Source organism: Pan troglodytes, chromosome 7 (assembly GCF_028858775.2).
Source record: "Pan troglodytes isolate AG18354 chromosome 7, NHGRI_mPanTro3-v2.0_pri, whole genome shotgun sequence".
NCBI classification, from domain to species: Eukaryota; Metazoa; Chordata; class Mammalia; order Primates; family Hominidae; genus Pan; species Pan troglodytes.
The window spans coordinates 37,343,839-37,366,767 of NC_072405.2; the positions used below are offsets into that span (position 1 = coordinate 37,343,839).

Below are 22,929 nucleotides of genomic sequence, written 5' to 3' on the forward strand. Positions count from 1 at the left end.
AGTACTCATTTTAATTATGCATTTTAGAGCAATGTTCTTCAGGAGTGACCTTTCCTTACACAAAGAGTCTAGCATTGTGCAGGTACTCTGAACTTTCCATGTTTACCTAGCTACCTTATAGTGTTAAGAGGAGAACAGGTGATGCTGACACAAGCTATACATGTGAAAATTTGTCCAGTGTGACTTTCTTCAGTGGTGTGCCCTCTCCAAAAATAATAATTCATTTGCTCAACAAATGCTGTGTGAATTTTTGCCCTTAAGGAGCTTGCATTTTTCCTTTATCTACTTCAGTTGTTTATATCAGGCCTGGGGAATGAGGATGATTGATAACCATATTGGTTCATTGTCCTGTTGGTCAACTTACTGAACTCCTATGTTTTTTGTGTATTATTGTGTTACATTTTTTACCCAGACTGCGCAGCCATCAAGCTAAACTCAGGGGCAAGGCTTCTCTTTGCAGAGAAGAGATCCAGCTAGAGAATAGTGAGGTAGTAGAACTGAATAAAGCCTTGTCCTCGTAATTGGTCCACTTAGGTTAGAGTGAGTCTGAGTATGGAAGCCTTCTGGTCACCTAGAGCTCACTCCCTGCAGTACCTCATCAGTGTATATACGCATTTTTCTGTCTTTAAACAAATTAGTCAAGTGTATCTTCAAAGAATATGTACCTGATAAAATCTACCTTAAGGTTTAGGATGTGGTTCTCCTGAATCTTACAACAAGTTCTCTTAAAAAGATTTAAGTTCAACTCTAATATGTGAAATAAGTCAACATTGAGATAAAAATGAGAACGAGTGGTGCATAACAAAAGAAAATGCTAAATAAAAAGTGTAATGAGGTGCAAAATTATAACACATGTGCTTGTTCCAGAAACAAATACAGAGGTTTCTTTTTATAGATTCAGAGGATTTCTATTATAAGATAAACAAGAAGTTCATGGGTGGGGTCTGTATAAATAATATCCTACTGATAGGAAAAATGACAGTATAAACAGGATATAATAACAGTGCCTGCTGAATTCCCAGCATGTTATTTGTAGCTTCTTTCACAGTCGCAGCTGTTCCCACCAAGGGTGGATTTTTACCTCTGTAAGAGGTCAGCCAAGATTCTAAATTCTCACTAACAATGGTGGGTTGGTAAGCATAGTCTTTGCTTTAGTAATAAGCACATGTATTCTGTATTCACTTTCAGGGTAAAATGTTTTCTTAGGCTGTTTAAGAATGCTTAAAACATAATTTTTTTTAATGACCTTTGGGAAAAAAATCAAGCATGCAGAATAAATGAGTAAATGGGCAGAGCTTGATCAGCGCTTATCAGCCAAAGAAATATACTAATTGGATGCATGTCCTCTGAAGAAATAAATACACAGAAGAAGAAAAAAACAGCGCCTCTGAATTTTAAGAAATTTACCATAATTTTGTTTTCTTAAAATGTAGTAGTATAATGAAGAAGTAACAGAATCTCAAAGTTCTGGTCTTTCTGCCATAAAATAGCCTTGTGACCCAGAGTCTTATTTTCCTTATGTATAAGATAAAGGGCTTTGACTAAATAGGTTCTTTCTTAGTTCCATTTGAGCTGGATGCTCTAACAAAATACCATGAACTGGGTGACTTATAAACAACTGAAATTTATTTCTCACAGTTCTGGAGGCTGGGAAGTCCAGGATGAAGCCAGATTCAGTGTCTGGTGAGAGCCTGCTTTCTGACTTAAAGACCATGCCATTTCATTGTGTTCTCACGTAGTGGCAGGGGGAACGGGTCTCTCTTGGGTCTCTTTTATTGGGGCACTAATTCTGGTTCATAAGGATTCAACTCACATCACCTAATCACCTCCCAAAGATCCCGCCTCCTAAAACCATCACCTTGAAAGTAACAATTTCAACATAGGAATTTTAGAGGGACATAAACATTCAACCATAGCAGCTTCTATGTATCTTTTCTAGCTGTCAAATTCTATTCTGTTTTTAAGTTGTAAATGCATTTTATCAGATGTGCATCTTACCTGTACCTAGTGATTCTCATTCCCAAAACATAAGAATTTGTGTAAAGACAAGTTCTGAACTGGTTTTAGAAATGTTCCAGCTGTACTCAGATCACTGCCTTTTTAACTTATCTTTAAAATGTAGGATAAAACCACTGCATATTCTATTTAATTATAGCAATTTCTTTACAAAGGTAAAGAATTAAGTTCCCTAATCAGAGAACTTAAGATCAGACATTAAAAATCAACTAAAGTTTCAGTATATTAAGAAAAAATAAACAACAACAACCACTTCATTTTCTAGAGTCGTTTTAGGTTCACAACTGTCTTCTATACACCCCCCTCTCCCACTATCACCATCCAGCCCCAGAGTGGTACCTTTGTTACTGTCAATGAACCTACATTGACACGTCATTGTCACCCAAAGTTCATAGTTTATATTGGTTTTGCACATCCTTTGGTTTCTGGACAAATGTTTAATGACATGTATCCACCATTGTAGTATCACACAGAGTTGTTGCACTGCCCAAAAACTTCTCTGTGCTTTGCCTGTTCATCCCCTCCTCCCCTCAACTCCTGGCAACCTTTTTATGGTTTCCCTAGTTTTGCCTTTCCAGAATGTCATATAGTTGGAGTCATACAGTGTGGAGCTTCAGATTGGCTTCTTTCACATAGTCATATACAGTTCACATTCCTCCCTCTCTCTTCATGGTTTGATAGCTCATTTCCTTTCAGCACTGAATTATATTCCATTGTCTGGATGTACCACAGTTTCTCTATTCACCTACTGGATGGCATCTTGGTTGCTTCCAAGTTTTGGCAATTATGAATAAAGCTGCTATAAACAAGTGGAATTTCTATCTATATTAGTAAAGCAATGCTGGTAGAATATGTCACAGACTGTGGAATTGTCCTATTATAATACAACCAGAAATAATTATCTTGCTTATTAAACAAGATTTTATGAATTCCTACCTAATGGATTTTACCAGTTTTATGTGGATCTCCAATTTGAAGGCTATCACCTATCTACAGAATGAGTGGGCTTCTACATGAAAGATGTAATTCTCTCTCCAAATGGAAGAGGTTTAGAGTTTTTCTTTTTGTTAGGAGAAACCTTTTCAAATCTTCTTTGAATGTACTTCATTCACTCATGTTATAATTGTTTTCGCAGAGTGCATTTTGGGATTTTCTTTTGTTTTGCAGCCTCAGGGGAATAGGAACAGATGTTATTCCAGGGTTCAAAAAATTCTTACTTTTTAATCTCATTTCCTTCTATCTTCTTCTTTAATTTTTTGGAAAACTATTTTCTTTTAAACATAATACATGAAGTTACTTTTTTTTCCCCTCATAGGAAAAAAACCAGCCTTCACCACATCTAAATGCCCATATTTTCTTACTTTGTTGACAGCTAAGTGAGGAATTGGAGTGGAAATAATTTCAGAGGATATTTTTTGTTGTTTGAAAATCAGTTCTCTACAGTTATTGAAATTTCTTGTCCTGCCAGGGCTTCAGTCATCTCAAATGCAGTGCATAGGAGTCTACATTTTTGGTGTAAATACTAGGAAGACTCATTGTCAGGTGTAAAATGGCATCTCTCTTTCACCTATATATAAAGTAGAAACTGTATTTTAAAAAATGCTATCCTACCACAAGCCCTGACAATGACTTGTAAAGGTTAGGCACAGATGTGGTTTTTCCCTCATTCAGTAATTATCATTTTTGTTTCTCTCCAGTTCTTGTTTCCTAAGATTATGGGGAAAAGCCTGTACTTAGATACAATGTTTCTTTGATTGTTGTGTGAAATATTTCTTGCCTAATGTAATTTAAAAATTGTTATATTAAATATGTTAATTGTTAAATATACAGGAATAAATGACAAAAAGAGGAAGTGATACCCCAGTAAGAAAGTCAGAAGGTATCTGTGTGTGATAAAATAGCAAAACCTGAGATTCAGCTGTAGTCTGTTAGTCTTAAAGCAATATCATAAATATCATAAATAACTTCCTGCAGAAGAGAGGCTCTGAAGAGAAAATAAATGCCATTGCTTGTAAATTCTAGATATCGTCCTTTATGCAGTAAAGAATTATCCTATTAACTCTTAAAAGTTTTACTCAGAGTGAGACCTTAAATCAAAGTGCTGCAAATAGTTTTGTTAGGAAGATGTAACACTATATTTAGTGTTACTAAATCTGCTTAAGTAAGGAACTGACGCTTGCACTAACCAAACTACAGCTGAGGGCCTTGATACCTGAGAGGCCTATAAAATTTTGAAGCAATGTTTCAAATTCTTTTGGCTTAGAAGAAAACTTTTAATGTCAGACTGTGTCAACTTCAGCTAAATTTAACTATATCATTTGATTCTCACAAAATAAACTTGGAGATGTACAGGGGAAATTTGTTTTTTCCTTTGTTTTTATCACCTTTATTAAGATAAAATTTACATAAGAGTATAGGTTTCTGAGTTGTACCAAACTTATACAGTGGTATAATCATTACCAAATTCAAGATATGAATATTTCAGTATTCCAAGAAGTTGTCTCATGCATCTGTGCAGTCAAATATTGTTCTCCCACCCCCAGTCCCTGGCAACCATTCATCTGCATTCCTTCACTATTGATTTGCCTTTTCTAGAATTTCATGTCAGTGGAATCATACAAAACATACCTTTTATGTCTCCAACTTCTTTCATTTAGCATGATGCTTTTAAGATTCGTGAGTGTTGTTACATGTTTCAGTTATTTATGACTTTTGAATGCTAAATACTAATCCATTGAATGGATATAACAAAATTAGTTTACCCATTAATCAGTAGATGGACATTTGGATTGTTTCCAGGGCCTGACTATTTTGAACTAAGCTGCTGTGAACATCTTGTGTACAAATTTTTGTGTGGGAATATGTTTTCATTTACTTTGGGTAAATACCCAGGAGTGGGATTGTGGGGTTGTTGGTAAATATACGTTTAACTTTTTAAGAAACTGCCAAACTGTTTTCCAGTGTGGCTCCACCATTTTATCTTCCCACCAGCAAAGAATGAGGTCTTACTGCTCTGCATTCTCTTTGGTACTTGGTGTTTGTGCTTCTCTGTGAGTTTAGTCATTCTAGTGCAGTTATAATGATATCTCACTCTAGTTTTATTTTGCATTTTTCTAATGACTGATTATGTTGAGCATCTTTTTATATGATCATTTGTTATTCATGTATCTTGGGTGACATGTCTGTCAAATCTTTTGTCTTTTTTTTTAATCAGGTTGTTTGCCTTATTTATTATAAGAGCTCTTTGTATATTCTGGGTACAAGTCCTTAAATATAAGATATACATATTTCCTAGTCTGAGGCTTGCATTTTCATTTTCTTAATATCTTTCAAAGAGCAAATGTTTTAAATTTTTATGAAGTTATATTTATCATTTTTTTTCTTTCGTGGTTCTTGCTTTTTGTGTTCTAAGAAAATTTGCTTAAACAGGACCAAGTGCGGTGGCTCACGCCTGTAATCCCAGCACTTTGGGAGGCCAAGGCGGGCGAATCACAGGAGGTCGGCAGTTTGAGACCAGCCTGACCAACATGGTGAAACCCCATCTCTACTAAAAATACAAAATTAGCCGGGCATGATGGTGCTTGCCTGTAATCCCAGCTGCTCGGGAGGCTGAGGCAGGAGAATTGCTTGAACCTGGGAGGCAGAGGTTGGGGTGAGCCGAGATTGTGCCGTTGCACTCCAGCCTGGGCAACAAGAGTGAAACTCTGTCTCAGAAAAAAAAAAAAAAGAAAATTTTGCTTAAACAAAGTCTCAAAGATTTTCTCATGTTTTCCTCTGTAAGTTTTATAGTTTTAGCTCTTACATTAGGTCAATGGACCATTTAAAGTTAATTTTTGTGTTGAGATAAGGGTTGAGGCATTTTTTTTTTCTTATAGAGATCCAGTTGTTGGAAAACCATTTGTTGAAAAGTCTGGTCTTTCCCCGTTTGATTACTTTGTTATCTTTGTGGAAACTCAGTTGGACATGCATGCAAGGTCTGTTTCTGGGCTTTGTATTCTGTTCTGTCAGTCTTTATGTCTATCCTTATACCAATACAAACTGTAGATTATTATAAGTCTTGAAATCAGAAAGTGTAATTCCTCCCAATGTTGTTTTTCCTTTTCAAGATCACTATTGACTTTATAGGTCTTTTGTATTTTTATGTACATTTTAAAACTAGCTTTTCAGTTTCTACAAAAAGCACATCTGTAGTGAGATTGGGATTGTGTTGAATATATAGCTCAATCTGACATTAGGAATTTACATCTTAATCATATCAAGTCTTAGTCTATGAACATAGTTTGATATCTCTCCACTTGTTTAGGTCTTTTTTATTTTCTCTCAACCATTTTAGTGGTTTTCAGTGTACACGTTTTGTACACATAAAATTCCTCTCTAAATATTTTATATTTTTGTTGCTATTATATTGGTATTGTTTTTAATTTCAGTGCCCGCTTCCTTGTTTCTTGTATCATAGGTCAGTTGGTTTTATTATATTGACCTGTGAACTTGCTTAATTCATTTATTTGTTCTAGTAGCTTTAAAACATTTTTTTTGTTTAGGATTTTCTATACAATCATGTTATCTGTGAATAGAGATAATTTTACTTCTTCCTTTTCAATGTGTCTTCTTTCTTTCTTCTTTTTCCCCTTTATTGAACTAGCACTAACAGTTCAATCTTGAATAGAGTGACAAAAGCAGACATTCTTACCTTGTTCCCAATCTTAGGGAGGAAACATTCAGTTTTTCATCATTAAGTATGATCTTAGCTGTAAGTTTTTCATAGTTGCCCTTTACCAGGATTCCTTTCAAGGAAGGCTTCTATTTATAATTTTTAATAGTTTTTATCATGATAGATGTTGTATTTTATCAAATGCTTTTTCTGCATCTGTTGAGATGACCACCTGGTTTTTCTTGCTTAGTCTTGTTAATATGGTAAATCACATTGACTTATATTCTGAGAAAAGTCCCACTCAGTTATGATGTATTATCCATTTTATATTATTTAATTTGGTGATATTAAGAATTGTCACATCTGTGTTCATGAGGGACATTCTGGGTTTATGTTTTACTTCCTGTGTTCTTTCTATTTTTTTGTTTTGTTTTTTGTTTGTTTGTTTTTTTGTTTTCTTTTTCAGACGGTGTCTTGCTCTGTCTCCCAGGCTGGAGTGGAGTGGCGCAATCTCGGCTCACTGCAACTTCTGTCCTAGGTTCAAGCGATTCTCCTATCTCAGACTCCAGAGTAGCTGGGATTACAGGTGTCTGCCACCACACCTGGCTAATTTTTGTATTTTTAGTAGAGGCAGGGATTCAACATGTTGGCCAGGCTGGTCTCGAGCTCCTGACTTCAAGTGATCTGCCCACCTCGGCCTCCCAAAGTGCTGGGATTACAGGCGTGAGCTGCTGTGCCCGGCTCTTTCTAGTCTTACAATGTCCTTATATAGTTTTGTTATCATAATAACGTTGGCCTCATGAGATAAGTTGGGAAGTGGTCCTTTCTCTTGTATTTTCTGGAAGCATTTGTGTAGAATTGGTATTATTTCTTTTTTAAATGTCTTTGCAAATGTGCCTTTTTTTTTAAATTATAGTGATTATCTTACACTGCTCATAATTTACTACCTGGATCTTAGGGCTTGTGCCCTGTACTGAAGTCAGCAGAATAGAATATAGAACAGTAGAGATTATTAGGTCCTTAATACTTTAAAGATTGCCAGCACTTTTCTACATGATTTTACTCATGGCAGGAATATTTTTCTCTTGCCAGTTGCCTAAAATAACAGATTTACTAACCACAAACCAAATTAAATTAGCTTTAGATACAGCAGTAGCCCTTTCCTTATGTCCTTGTGATGCCTGAGTAAAGAACATAGTTTTTACTTGCTAAGCTATGAGATTTTGCCACCTGTAGTAGTTTTTAAAATATTGAGTGGCCTATCTCTAGATCTCCCAAACAGATTCATGAACACCATCTTGCTTTTGAACATGTCGATTTTAAAGTACGAGGCCAATATAATATTGCCCCAAGCTCATCATTGTTCTTGATGAGAAATGTAGTCCAGGATTCTTAGAAACTTTCTTAATGTGATCTTTCATTTAATGTTCTGTGTCATTTTAAGGACTAGAATATGCTATTTTCTTAAGTGTTTTTTTCTCCCTTGACAGTTTTAAACATATTGTCTTTTGCTTCCAAGCCCTTCCATTGCTGAACAGTTTTTGTAGGACAGTCTTCAGCTTTATCATTAAGCTGAATCCCTATCAACATCTAGCTGTCCAAGTGAGTTATAGATGGCCAGTGGCTCTGCTTTTTACTAGCCTGCACCCTCTTAGCTAACCCTCTTTTTTTAGGGTTTGTATTTTTAGCTATAACTTATTTAACACTATCAGGTGTTAGATGCCATGCCAACTGTTTTATGTACTTGAGAAGCAGGTGTTAACTTCCTCAGTTACAAATGAGAAAACCCAGGCTTAAGGGGATTGACTCATTTGCCAATAGTCATGCAGTTAATTGCGTTTGTTTTGCCACACAGCCACTGTTCTTTACATAGCAATTTGGTATATAGAGAAAACATGGTGCCATGGTCAAGGGCACGACTTTGAGGATGGACTGTCTGGCTTCAAAAATCTGATTTCCATCCCTTACTTATTATGTAACTTTGGCCAAATTACTGAATGTCTTAACCCTCAGTTTCTCCTCTTCTGGAAAATGGAAAGAATAACAACAGTACCTACCTAAACGGATTCTTGAGTGGATTAAATGAGTTAGTTTTGGTAAAGTTTCAAATGGCACATAGTAAATGCCATAGAAGTTTTTCTATTATTATCGTTAACCATTATAATTGCTTAATTTTCAGCAGGCAATCATTTTTCATTCATGTCTCTCCAGATTGACTTTCCTAAAGCTAGGTTTCCTGAGGCTAAATATGTTAACCATAAGTTTTATAGCTTTGGGCCACTTGATAATGAACTTTTGAACAATAAATTTACTTTTTATGTTAGAAAATTTATTCATGTGGTTCAAACTTCAGAAGTACCTTTAGAAGAGTATACAATGCTGGCTGGGCGCGGTGGCTCATGCCTGTAATCCCAGCACTCTGGGAATCCGAGGGGGGTGGATCACGAGGTCAGGAGTTCAAGACGAGTCTGGTCAACATAGTGAATCCCCATCTCTACTAAAACTACAAAAAATTAGCCGGGTGTAGTGGTATTTGCCTGTAATCCCAGCTACTCAGGAGGCTGAGGCAGGAGAATCGTGTGAACCTGGGAGGTGGAGGTTGCAGTGAGCTGAGATCCTGCCATTGCACTCCAGCCTGGGCGACAGTGCGAGACTCTGTCTCAAAAAAAAAAAAAAAAAAAAAAAAAAGGAAGAAGAGTATACAATGCTAAATCTCCTTTCTGTGTTCCTCAGCCATATCCCCTTCCCACATGAGACTAATGTTAACAGTTTCTTCAGAAATTTTATGCATTTATTAGCAAATAAATATGTCTATTGTCCTTTTATGCCAAATCAACACCTAGTTTTTTTTTTTAACTTGGAAATTATTCCATATTGGTATATAAGAGTATTATCACTATTTTCAGAAAGAACATAGTATACCATCTTCTAGATACATAAATTTCAACTATTAATAGTTAGCAGTTAAGTAACTATTTTAAACTATTTTTGCCTTTATTCCACACAAAATAGACACTACTTATGTAACAAATTAAATAAGATATATTTTGATAAAGATTTAGATTTCAATTTGATGATAAATATATTATTCTTTAAGATATACATACTCTTGTATGAGTAGGATTTTTTAAAGTTTTGACTGTGTAATTTATCTAGGAATTTATCCTATAGAAATATTTGCTTATGTCTAGAATGATGACAGTACAAGAATATTTATTGCAGCATATTGTATGATAACAAAATGCTGTAAATAACCTACATGTCCACCAGTAAAGGCTAGCTAGGTAAATTATACTATATCTATACTATGGAGTACTATTTGTCCATTAAAGAATAAAGCAGCTCTGTATGTCTCCAGTGGAATGAAGAAGGGGGTAGGTTGTAAGGTATGGATGGAAGATGACTTATTTTTGTTCCTTTTGGATTTTGTACTCCATGTATAAGTTCTGTATTAAAAAAAAAATTCCAGCACCAATTTTAAAAACAAATATTATGTCACAGACTCAACAATAATCTGTACCGGCCAGATTCAATTCAGGGGTTACCAGTTTGTTCATTGTGCTCTCTGATACCAATCAGAATCACAACAGGATTTTGTTGTTTTTGTCAACATGAATCTAAAGTTTATCTGCAAGAAAAAAATACATAAGAATAACTAAGAGATTGTTTAAAAAGAACAGGGGAAGGCCAGGCATGGTGGCTCACACCTGAAATCCCAGCACTTTGGGAGACTGAGGTGGGCAGATTACTTGAGGTCAGGAGTTCAGGACTAGCCTGGCCAACATGATGAAACCTGTCTCTACTGAAAATACGAAGTTAGCCGGGTGTGGTGGTGCATGCCTATAATCCCAGTTATTCGGGAGACTGAGGAAGGAGAATCATTTGAACTCAGGAGGTGGAGGCTGCAGTGAGCCAAGATTGCGCTACTGCAATCCAGCCTGGGCGACAGAGCCAGACTCTCTCACCAAAAAAAAAAAAGGCGGGAGGGTGGGGGAGGAAAGAGTTGGCCAAATTTGCCCTACCAGATATTAAAATACACTACATAAGGTTAGAGTAAGTAAAACAGAGTCATTTTATTGTCAGATAAATGTATTAGTTGTACAGGATAGAGTTCATTAATAGATCCTTGGAGATGAGCAAATTTAGCTTAAATAAAGGAAGCCTTTTAAATCTGTAAGGAAATAATGTTTTTCCATTGATTCTTTGAAAATGAAAAAATAAATATAGATACCAACATTATACCAGAATCAAAAATCAGTTTTCATACGGATAAAGAACTAAATGAATATACTTTTTAAAGCTGGAGAAAAGATTCTACACTACTGTTAAAAGAAAATAATGAATGTTTTTATTATATTGGGATAGGAAAGGCTTTCCTAAGCAATACAGAAGACCCCAAAAATAAAATTGTATGGGTCCAACTGCATAAAAATTTTAAGCATATATCCAGTAAAAGATACTGTAAACAAGATTCACATTGACAGGTATTTGTAGCATTATAGAGCAAAAGATTGGTGTCTATGATGGTATCTCAAATGAGCTCTTACAAGTTATTATGAAAAATGACAAATAACCTAATAAAAAATTTGCAAAGGATAGCAGTGTGTAACTTATGCAAGACAAAATATAAATGGCCAATAAGCATATGAAAAGATGAAAGCATCTTAGAATATTAAATAAGAACAATTTAATTGCAAGAGATCAGGGGGGATTTTTGCCCATTAAATCAGCAAACTTTAGAAGATTGAGGGATACTACTGGTCCACTTCTGTCCATCAAAACCCAGCAAAGACAATAAAATAAACAAAAATATAAGAAAAACTAGTGAAGCCATAGCTAGAACCTTAAAACACACACCAAGTCAAATAAGAATTCTGGATCAAAACAGAGGAAAATGGTGGGAATTCTTGTATAGATACAGTCTAACATAGAAACCCATGCCCATTAGCAGTAATTTCCAGTCCCCCAGTCCTCCAAGCCCTGGTATGTACTAATTTACTTTGTCTCTGCAGATATACCTACAGACAAACTTCTGGACATTTCATAAGATAGAATCATACACTATATAAACTTTTGTGTCGGGCTTCCTTTTACTTAGCATAATGTTTTTAAGATTCACCCATGTTATAGCATGCATCAGTACTTCATTCCTTTCCATAACTGAATAATATATCATTATATGTATATACTATATTTTATTTATTCATCAGTTGGTGGACATGTGGATTGTTTCACTGGCTATTTTCAATAATAATGCTGCTATGAACATTTGTAGATAAGTTTTCGAGTGGACAGATTCTCTTGGAAATGTGCCTAGAAATAGAACTGCTGGGTCACATGGTAATTCTATGTTTAATGTTTTGAGGAACTGCCAAAACTGTTTTCCATTTTATAAAACCACCACCAATGTATGACATTTCCAATTTCTTCACATACTCACCAACACTTTATGATAGCTATCCTAATGGATGTGAAGTGGTATGTGTCTCATTGTAGTTTTGATTTGCTGTAGTTTTGATTTAGTGAGTAATGCACTTTTCATGTGCATCTTGGTTATTTATGTATGTTTTTGGAAAAATGTCTCGCCAAATCCTTTGTCCATTTTAAAAATTGGGTTATTTGGCTGGGCGCGGTGACTCACGCCTGTAATCCCAGCACTTTGGGAGACCGAGGCGGGTGGATCACGAGGTCAGGAGATTGAGACCATCCTGGCTAACATAGTGAAACCCCGTCTCTACTAAAAAAAAATACAAAACATTAGCCGGGCGTGGTGGCAGGCGCCTGTAGTCCCAGCTACTTGAAAGGCTGAGGCAGGAGAATGGCGTGAACCCGGGAGGCAGAGCTTGCAGTGAGCCGAGATCGCGCCACTGCACTCCAGCCTGGGTGACAGAGTGAGACTCCATCTCAAAAAAAAAAAAAGGGGGTTATTCATCTTCTTATACTTTTTATATTGAAGTGTTAAGAGTTCTTTATATAGGTTTATATAATATATTGAAGTGTTGAGTTCTTTATATTAGTTCATATATAAGTTGAGTTCTTTATGTAAGTTCATATACAAGTTGAATTCTTTATATAAGTTCACGTAGACACACGTGAGTAATGCACTGTGTATACGTGAACTTATATCTGATAAATCGCTTATCAGATATGTCCCTTAGCAGATGGGGTGTTTGCAAATATTTTCTCCCATGTTTTTGGGTTGTCTTTTCACATTCTTGGCCAACGTGATGAAACGCGTCTACTAAAAATACAAAAATTACCTGGGTGTGGTGGCGCATGTCTGTAATCCCAGCTATTTGGGAGGCTGAGGAAGGAGAATCATTTGAACCCAGCAGGTGGAGGCTGGGTTGTCTTTTCACATTGTTGATAGTGTTCTTTGAAGCACACAAGTTTTTAGTTTTGATGAAGTATATATTGTTTTGTTGTTTTGTTTTTGCTTTTAGTATCATAGCTAAGAAAACATTGCCTATTCCCAAATCATGCAGATTTACATTTGTGTTTTCTTCTGAGGGTTTTATACTTTTAGCTCTTACATTTGCATCTTTGATCCACTTTGAGTTACTTTTTATATATGATGTGAGAAAGGGATGTGAACATTATATTAATGTGGATATCCACTTGTCCCATGTATTTTATTCTTTTTGATGCTATTGTAAGTAGAATTGTTTTCTGAATTTTATTTTTGGATTGTTTATAGTTAATGGATAGAAATAAGGTTTATTTCGTATATTGATCTTATATTCTGCAACCATGCTGAATTCATTTGTTAGTTCTAATGGGGTGTGTGTGTGTGTGTATTCCTTTGGGTTTTTTATATACAAAATCATGTATCTGCAAATAGAGGTAGTTCTACTTTTTCCTTTCCAATCTGGATGCCTTTTCTTTCTTTATCTTGCCTTCTAGCTAGAACCTCTAATACAATGTTTAACAGAAGTGGCAAGAGCAAACATCCTTGTCTTGTTCCTGATCTTAAGGAAAGTGTTCAGTCTTTCCCCGTTACGTATGATGTCAGCTGTTGTTTGTTCATAGATACCCTATATCAGGGTAAGGAAGTTTGCTTCTATTCTTAGTTTTTTGAGTATTTTATATCATGAAAGGCTGTTGGATTTTGTCATGCTTTTTCTGTGTCTATTAAAATAGTTATGTGGATTTTGTCATTTATTGATGTGACTGTATTACATTGATTTTCATGTGTTGAGTAAACCTTGCTATCCTGAGATGAATCCCACCTGGTCATGGTTTATAATCCTTTATATTTATATATGTTGTTAGATTCAGTTTGCTAGCATTTTGTTGAGGAGTTTTACATCTGCATATGTAAGGGACGTTAATCTGTAGTTTTTTTTGAGACTGGGTCTCACTCTGTCGCCCAAGCTACAATGCAGTGGCACCATCAGGGCTCACTACAGCCTTGACCTCCTGGGCTCAAGTGATCCTTCCACCTCAGCCTCACAAGTAGCTGGGGACTACAGGTGTGTGCCATCATGCCTTGCTAACTTTAAATTTTTATTTTGCAGAGATGGTGTCTTCCTATGTTGCCCAGGCTGGTCTTGAACTCCTAGCCTCAAGTGATCCTCCCTCCTTGGCTTCCTAAAGTGTTGGGATTACAGGTGTCAGCCACCAGGCCCAGCCTGTCTATAGTTTTCCTGTGGTGTCTTTGTCTGATTTTGGTATTAGGATAATACTGCTTCATGGAATTGAGTCAGCAGTGTTTTTTTCTTTTTTATTTTTATAGAAGAGTTTGTGAAGAGTTGTTAATGGGTGTATGTGCTTTAATTATTTTTTATATGCGTGGTAGAATTTACCAGTAAAGCATTCTGGCTTTTCTTTGTGGGAAGATGTTTGACTATGAATTCAATATCTTTACTTGCTATGTAACTCTATTCAGATTTTCTGGGCCTTGAGTCAGATTCAGTAGTTTTTTCCTACAATTATGTTCGTTTCATCTGGATTATGTAATTTGTTGGCATATAGTTGTTCATATAATCATTGTTGATCTATGTATTTGTTCTGCCTATTATTGAAAGTGGTATATTGATATCTCCAACTATTATTGTTGAATTATCTCTTTCTGTTTTCAGTTCTGTCAGTTTTTGCTTTATGCATTTTAGGGCTCTGTTGTTTGGTATATGTACATTTATAGTTATATCTTCCTCGTTAATTGAGCCTTTTATTATGTCTTATTTTTTCTAGTAACAAGTTTTATCTTAAGGTCTATTTTGTCTTACATTAATATTTAACTGTCACTCAAGTTCTCATTTGGTTATTTTTATATGATATATCTTTTTCCATTCTTTTACTTTCAACCTAATTATGTCTTTGAATCTGAAATGTATCTCTTATAGACAGCATGAAGTTGGATTGTGTTTCTGCCAATCTCTGTCTTCTTATTGGAGTTTTTAATCTATTTAAATTTAATTTAATTATGATAAGGAAGAATTTATATCTGCCATTTTGCCATTTGTTTTCTATATGTGTTTCATCTTTTTGTTCCTCTGTTTGATTACTTTCTCTTTTGTGTTAGATTGTTTTCTCATGTACAATTTTAAATCCCTTGTCATTTCTTTTGCTATATTTTTTGAGCTATTTTCTCAGTCATTGCCCTGGAGATTACCATTAACATCTTAATTTATGACAATTAATACCAACTTAATTTTAATAGTATAGAAAAACATTTCTCCTATAATAGGTTAATTTTTGTCTTATTAATTACATTTATATATTGTGTGCCCATCAACTTAGATTATAATTATTGCATTATATAGTTTTCTTTTATAAATAAAATAGGAAAAGGAGTTATAGACACAAAATATTTAATTATACTCTCGTTTATGTTTACCTACATAGTTACCTTTACTGTCACTCTTATTTCTTCAGGTGTATTTGAGTTACTGCTTAATGTCCTTTCCTTTCAGCCTGAAGACCTGCCTTTAGTATTTCTTACAGGGCACATCTGCTGAGAGCATATTTTCTGTAATTTTACTCATCTGAAAATGTCTTAATGTCTCCTTCCCATGGTTTCTGATGAGAAATTAGCTGTTTATCATATTGAGCATTGCTTGTATGTAATGGGTCACTTCTCTCTTGACACTTCAAGATTTTTCTGTTGATCTTTGGTTTTCAACAATTTATGATGTGTCTAGGTATGGATTTCTTTGAGTTAACCCTACCTGAAGATCATTGAGCTTTTTAGATGTGTGCATTAATGTTTTTCATCAAATTTGGGAAGTTTTGGTCACTATTTTTTCAAAATATTCTTCACTTTTCTCTCTGTTTCTTCTGGGATTCCCATTATATGTGTATGTTGGTAAGCCTAATGGTATCCCACAGGTTTTTGAGCCTTTGTTCCATTTTCTTCATTCTTTTTTTCTTTTTGTTCCTTATAATAGATCATATCCATTGACCTGTCTTCAAGTTTGCTGATTATTTCTTCTTCCAGTTCATATCTACCGTTGAGTCCTTTTAGATAATTTTTCATTTTATTTTTTATACTTTTCAATTCCAAAATTTCTATTTGGTTCTTATAATTTTTGTCTGTTTATTGATATTCTGTGTTTGGTAAGGCATTTTTATCATACTTTCGTTAGTTCCTGAGACATGTTTCTTTTAATTCTTTTAGTCTTTAAAATGGTTAATTTAAATCTTTGTCTACTAAGTTCAATATCTGGATTTCTTCTAGGACACTTCTTATTGACTGCTTCTACTGTGTATGAGCCATACTTTCTTGTTTCTTTGCATGTCTCATAAGTTTTGTTTTAAAACCTGGAAATTCTGAGTAATGTGGAAACTCTGGAAATCAGATTCCTTCCTCCCTTGGATTTATTATTGCTGTTGTTGGTGATGTTTGTTTAATGAATTTCCTGATTTAACATTATAAAGTTATTATTCTTTGTGGTATGTAGCTGCTGAACTCTCTTCCTTGTCAGCTTAGTGGTCAGCTAATTATTAGGTAAAATTTTCCTCAAATCTCTAGAAACAATAAGTCTCCCAGCTTTTGTCAAGGGGCTCTCTCTGTGTATTGGGCATACCTTTAATGCTCAGACAGGCAGCTTATAATTCTGCGTAACCCTTCACTTTCTCTTTGTACTAGGTCTCAAGGTCAGCCAGAGGTGAGAGCTTCGAGCCTTCACGGGTCTTTCCTATACATCTTCATAGCCCTATACATGTGCACAGCCCTATACAAGTTCATGACCTTCTAGATTCCTAGGAATATGTCATAGCTTTTTGAAGACTCTCATGGACATCTCATACCTCCACTTCTCTGTTGAAATATTTTGGTCAGCTTCTTGTTCACATCAGTTGTTGTCATTGCCTCAGGCAGCTGCAGTGTTAACTTATTGCCACTGATTGTTTTCGACAAATTACCTCACATCTGTCTTTCCTCCTCAGAGAGAAGCTATTCACACTGAGTGAGATCTTGAGTCAGGTCAAATAAAGCAAGCCTTGCAAATAAAGATTTCCAGGTAATTGCCAGACAGGTCAAATAATGACAGTTCTCTTAGAAGGGTGTTTTGAGGAACTCCAAACCTGTCCTTTCCCCTCCAGTGGCTACTAGGCCACACCTGGTTTTCACTGTGATTGCAGTAATGTTGGTTTTTAAGTCTGCTATAATGATAGTGTGACAGGCATGGGAGGAGGCCAAGTTAAAATGTCACATGCTATTCTTACCAAAATTCAGCATTTTTTAAAATAAATGCTCTTTGGATTGTTGGAAGCCTTTGGTAATTTCTAAAGTTCTGAAGAAGTTGATTCTGACAATTGTTGACAGTGCTTTTATGGAACAGCAGATTTTGCTGTTGTTGCTTTTATGGAGGAGTAGCTTTTCAGAGGTTTTTACTTCACTATTCTCACTGATGTCACTCCAATTCAAGAGATTTTGAAGGAAAGCTGGCCCCCAAAATTTTCCCTCTAGAATTGTCCTCAAAGTATGAAAATGGAGACAAGCATACAAACATACAAGGGTTGAAAAATACAGCACCAATTAGCCTGTGCTGTTAAAAACTACTCTGTGAAGAAATCTATACCCAAAGTTATATTTAAAAATAAGGCATTTTGGCCGGACACAGTGGCCCGCTCCTGTAATCCAGGTACTCTGGGAGGCCAAGGCGGGTGGCTCACCTAAGGTCAGGAGTTCAAGATCAGCCTGGCCAATGTGGCAAAACCCTGTCTCTACTAAAAATACAAAAATTAGCCAGGCGTGGTGGTGGGCACCTGTAATCCCGGCTACTCAGGAGACTGAGGCAGGAGAATTACTTGTACCTGGGAGGCAGAGGTTGCAGTGAGCCGAGATCATGCCGCAGCGCTTCAGCCTCGGTAATAGAGCGAGATTCCATCTCAAACAAAACAAAACAAAACAAAACAAGGCATTTAGGTATTGACTGGAAAGGGAACAAGAGGGACTTTTCAAGGGGCATAGAAATAATCTGTAAATTGATTTGAGCATGCATCATGTACATTTATCACATGCGTCTGTATATTTATCAAAACTCATTGAACTATATACTTAAAATTTTACTGTTTGTAAAATATAACTCAATTAAAAACAAAAAGATAAGAGTTTAGGAATGGAAGAACTAAGAAACTCTGTGGTAAATCTTAAATCTTTAAATCTATAACCATGAGTGTACAGCTGTGGCAACTATGAATTCAGAACAGAATGTAAATGCTGACTGTCTAAAAATATGTTCTAAATATGAGGAGTTGGGTGCAAAGGCTGGAATATGGAGATTGGGGAACTAGAGTGTAAGGATGTGTCTTAGTTATCTGTTGCAACATTAAGAACTTAGCATCTTGTAACATAAGCCTTTATTATGTCACTCAATTTGTATTGGCCAGGAATTCAGGAGCAGCTTAGATAGGTTGTTTTGGTTCAGGGGGTCTCATGAGGTTGCAGTCATCTGGAGGCTTAAATGAGATTAGAAGACCCTCTTCCAAGATGACTCACTTGCATTGGCTGTTAGCAGAATGTCTCAGTTCTCTGTCACATGGATCTCTCCATAGGGCTGCTTGAGTGTTTTCATAACATGGCTAGCTTTTCCCACAACTAGGTATCTGTGGGTGGGGCAGTGGGAGAGAGGGAGAGAGGGAAAGAGAGAAGGAGACGAAGGCAGAAGGTGTAATGTCTTTTATGACCTAGCTTCAAAAGTCATAGACCATCATTTGTGCCACATTTGTTGGTTGCACAGAGCAACCCTGATGCAGTGTTGGAGGGGATTACACAAAGGTAGTAAGACCAGAAGGATCATTTGGAGGTTGGAGGTCCCTTTGGAGGTTAGCTACCACAGTCTGCTAATTTCCTTAGCTTTTTTAGCTTGGAACCATTAAATATTGCCCATATGTTAAAAAAAATCCATCCCAATGATACACTGTTTTTGTATAATGCTTTTTACCTTGCTTTAGTGGACTCTTTCGGGAACCTCATTTCTCTTATGGAAACATTTACAAAACTTCAGATCTTTTGTTTTCACTCCAGTTTAAAAAAAATCCTGTGTTAAAATAAAACTACTTTTAAAATATATTTTAAAATTCTGTCTATAGTGTGGTTTCATTTCAGTTATTACTTCTACCTGTCCTGTGTGTATATATGCTTGGAGTGATGATCTTGGAATTAGTGTATTTATTTCTAAGGGGTGAGAATTTGGGTGTGTGGTTTTTAAAATTCGCTTTTATCTTAATTTTTCCCCTTTCATCTGAATTGCTTAGGATTTTTAAAATAATGGACTTGTATTATGCTTACAAAAAGAAAGTCAGACTTTCAAAACAGTTTTGTAATATTCAGTAATGGTAAGAATGTAGGAAAACATGCTTATACTACGGTTAGAGTATAAAACTGAGTACAGTCTTGTCTTTTTTTTTTCATTTTTTATCTAAGTAGGAGAGGAGTGAGAGTACAGTCTTCTTTAGGGGACAGTTAGGTGACATTTGTCACAAACATAAATGCTCTTCACAAACTATGAATCAAAAATTTCATTCCTGTGAGTCAGCCCTAGAGAAATATTTATTTGTCTGCAGAAGGTTGTACATAGAGTGTCATTGCATCATAATTTATAATAGTGAAACATTAACAACAACTGCAGTATCGAATAATAGGTTCATGTTTTAATAAATTATGGTATAGAATACCTTGTAACCACTAGAATGAAGATTTATAATGTACTATATGAGAACATTCTAAGATATTAGAGAAAAGTAAGTTACTTATTATATGTAGAATAACCCCAAGTGTATGTTTTTAAAACAACTGGTTGTGTGTGTGTGTGTGTGTGTGTGTGTGTATATATATATATATATATGCATGCATATTTTTCTGTATTAAATTTTTCTGTATTAAACATATATATATATGAATGCATATTTTTCTGTATTAAATGCATGTAGAAAGTCTGGATGGATTCACACCAAATAAGGATACCTTTAGGATAGGAAATAAGGGGTGGGAGTGGAGGAAGGGCTTTTATTTTATCTGCGTGCATTTATGAATTATTTGAATTTTTGTCGACAATGCATATATGTGCTTTAACTTAAATTTAAACATAATTCTGCTTGCACTGTGGAAGGCGAATTATAGAGATGATAGCAGTTCTGAAGTAGAAAATTGCTTGAAGAAGGAAATTTCATTTTTTCAATTGTGAAATGATCTTCTAATTAAAAAGGAGCTTTTGAGAATTTTGTACTTTGTGGATCTTAAATGGTTTGTTCTTTTTCTTATAGTTACTGCAATTGTCCAGGCAAAAGAGACTGAGATTCCAAACTTCTGGAATGAGGATTGGAAAGAACATGAAAATAATTTTAGGAAGAGAAAGTGATTGTATTTAGTAAATATGTAAGAGTGTGGGGGGAAAGTAGAGTGAACAGTAGAATTGAGATGGAGAACACAGGAAGGAGAACAGATTTAAGGATGATAGTGAATTAAGTTGACTGTGTTGAGGACCTGTGGGAAAATCTCATGGACGCTATCTAGCAGATGGTTTGAAAGAATGGTCTGGTACCCTGGAGGTCATTGGCATTTAGATGACATTTTAAATCAATGTTGTTGGTAATTGAGATGACCAAAGGAATCCTGAGGGTTACTAACATGTAAGAAGCTAGCAAAGCAGCCCTGAAGTCGACTGAAAAGATGTGGTGTTGGAATTGTATCCAGCATTCCAAGGAGGAAGATGATGGGAGTGGTCAGTGGTTTCACTCCTCAGGAAGTGGAAGGAAAATTAAACATACATTTGTGGTATTGGAGATTCTGACAAGAAAGGATTATGGTGGAGAGCCCTCTAGTGGAAGGGAGCGTGGTGTTTGAGGAACAGGTAGCCTGATGGAGCTGCTCAGAAAATAATGTGAATGAGGCTGGAAAGGCTTTTTCTTCCTTTGAATACCATGTGATAACTTTCTTATTGGAAATAAATTAATCAGGGGTTAGTTTTAGTCTCTCAATGTGTGAAGGTTATATGTAAATTTTTTCTTTTCCTCTGCCCTGTCAGAGGTAGACAAGATAGGTTTTGAGGAACTAAAACTTGTGGGCAATGACGTTTTCTTCTGCAGGGAAGTAGGGGGAAAGTTAGGGAAATTTTCTCCTGAGATAAAGTATCAAAGCTGATAGTATCGAGAGGCTGCCAGGGCTTATGAGACCGTGTTCAGCTGAAGGACCAAAGCAGCTCAAAGCATGAGTTCAAGGAGCCTTACCCATCTGTTAACAGGCTGCTTAGAAAAATCACTGTAAAACGTGTCCTTTTATGCTTTTATTTTGTTTACAGTGCCTCTTTTGGAAAAATTACCTGCTTTACTTATTTTCTACGTTATTATATGAATACTGAGATTAAATTTAGAGGGAAGAAATTCTTGTTTATTTCTTCCTCACACAAAAGACAAGACAGGAGAATATTCTATAACACCATCTTCTTCCTTTGTTTTATTAAAGTAATAATTACGCATAGAGAAAATTGTGGAACAACATGTGTAAATAGCTAACCTTGCTTACTTCAGAGAGTAGAATTGGAGGGGGAAGACAGAAATTCTTTGCAACTATTTGCTTGTAAAATAACCAATAAAGCTCTGTATTTAGTATTTAGGGTGAAAAGCCAAAAATAATTAATGCATATTTATAGGAAGATTAAGAAAACAATATAGAGATAGAAATGTAGGAAGAATCTGCCACTTTAAATTCATATTATATATCTTTAGTTATATATTAGCTTTTGTTACTATACAGAATTTAGAATATGTAACATTGTATATTCATAAAAATATATCTTTTCATTTATTTCATGAGCATCTTTCCATATTGATACATATCCATTTACTTCATTTTTTTGAAACTACATAGAATTTTAAGAACATTTTTGGGGCGACTTTTTAAAATTTAAATATATACACAGAAAACTGTCCAGCTTAATGGACACTTAAAAGTCAAGTTAGGACACCCATATAACCACCCTCCAGATCGAGATAAAGAGCAATGCTGGTCACCACATAAACTTTCCTCATTCTAACTCCCAGGCAGAAACCTTCTCCCTCCTACATGGGTAACTACTATTCTGATTTCCATCCCTATAGATTAGTCGTATCTGTTTTATAACTTTATTTAAAATGAATCATATATAGTTATGTATGGCTTTTGTGTATGTGTGTCTGTGTTGTAAGTTTTTCAGTTAACATTATTTTTGTGATGTTTATCCATGTGGTTTCATATAGTGGTAGTTTATCTTTTTCTATTTAGTATAGTAGTCTATAGCAGAATGTGTAGCTATCACAGTTGATGCATTCTATTTTTTTTTTTTTTTTTTTTTTGAGACAGAGTGTCACTCTGTCACCCAGGCTGGAGTGCAGTGGCGCAATCTTGGCTCACTACAACCTCTGCCTCCTAGGTTCAAGCAATTCTCCTGCCTCAGCCTCCCGAGTAGCTGGGACTACAGGCACACACCACCATGCCTGGCTAAGTTTTGTATTTTTAGTAGAGATGGGGTTTTACCATATTGGTCAGGCTGTTCTGGAACTCTTGACCTCAGACAATCCACCCACCTCTGCCTCCCAAAGTGCCGGGATTACAGGTGTGAGCCACTGCGCCTGGCCGATGCATTCTATTATTGATGGGCATTTAGTTGTTTCACATTGGGGGCTATTATGGAAATGTTTATAAGAGCCTTCTTGTCTCTTTTGAACATACTTCTATTGAGCAGGTGCACATTTCTGTGGGATATATGCCTAGTAAAAAAATTGCTAGGTCATAGAGTATATATATGTTCAGCTCTAGCAGTTATCATCTGTTTCCCAAA

General features: G+C 35.6%; 1 protein-coding gene across 50 annotated transcripts in view; it reads left to right on the plus strand.

Moving 5' to 3' along the window:
- The window catches only part of HMBOX1 (homeobox containing 1), a 166,146-nt gene that overhangs the window by 93,683 nt on the left and 49,534 nt on the right, over positions 1–22,929 (plus strand). The gene's annotated exons all lie outside the window — the stretch shown is intronic.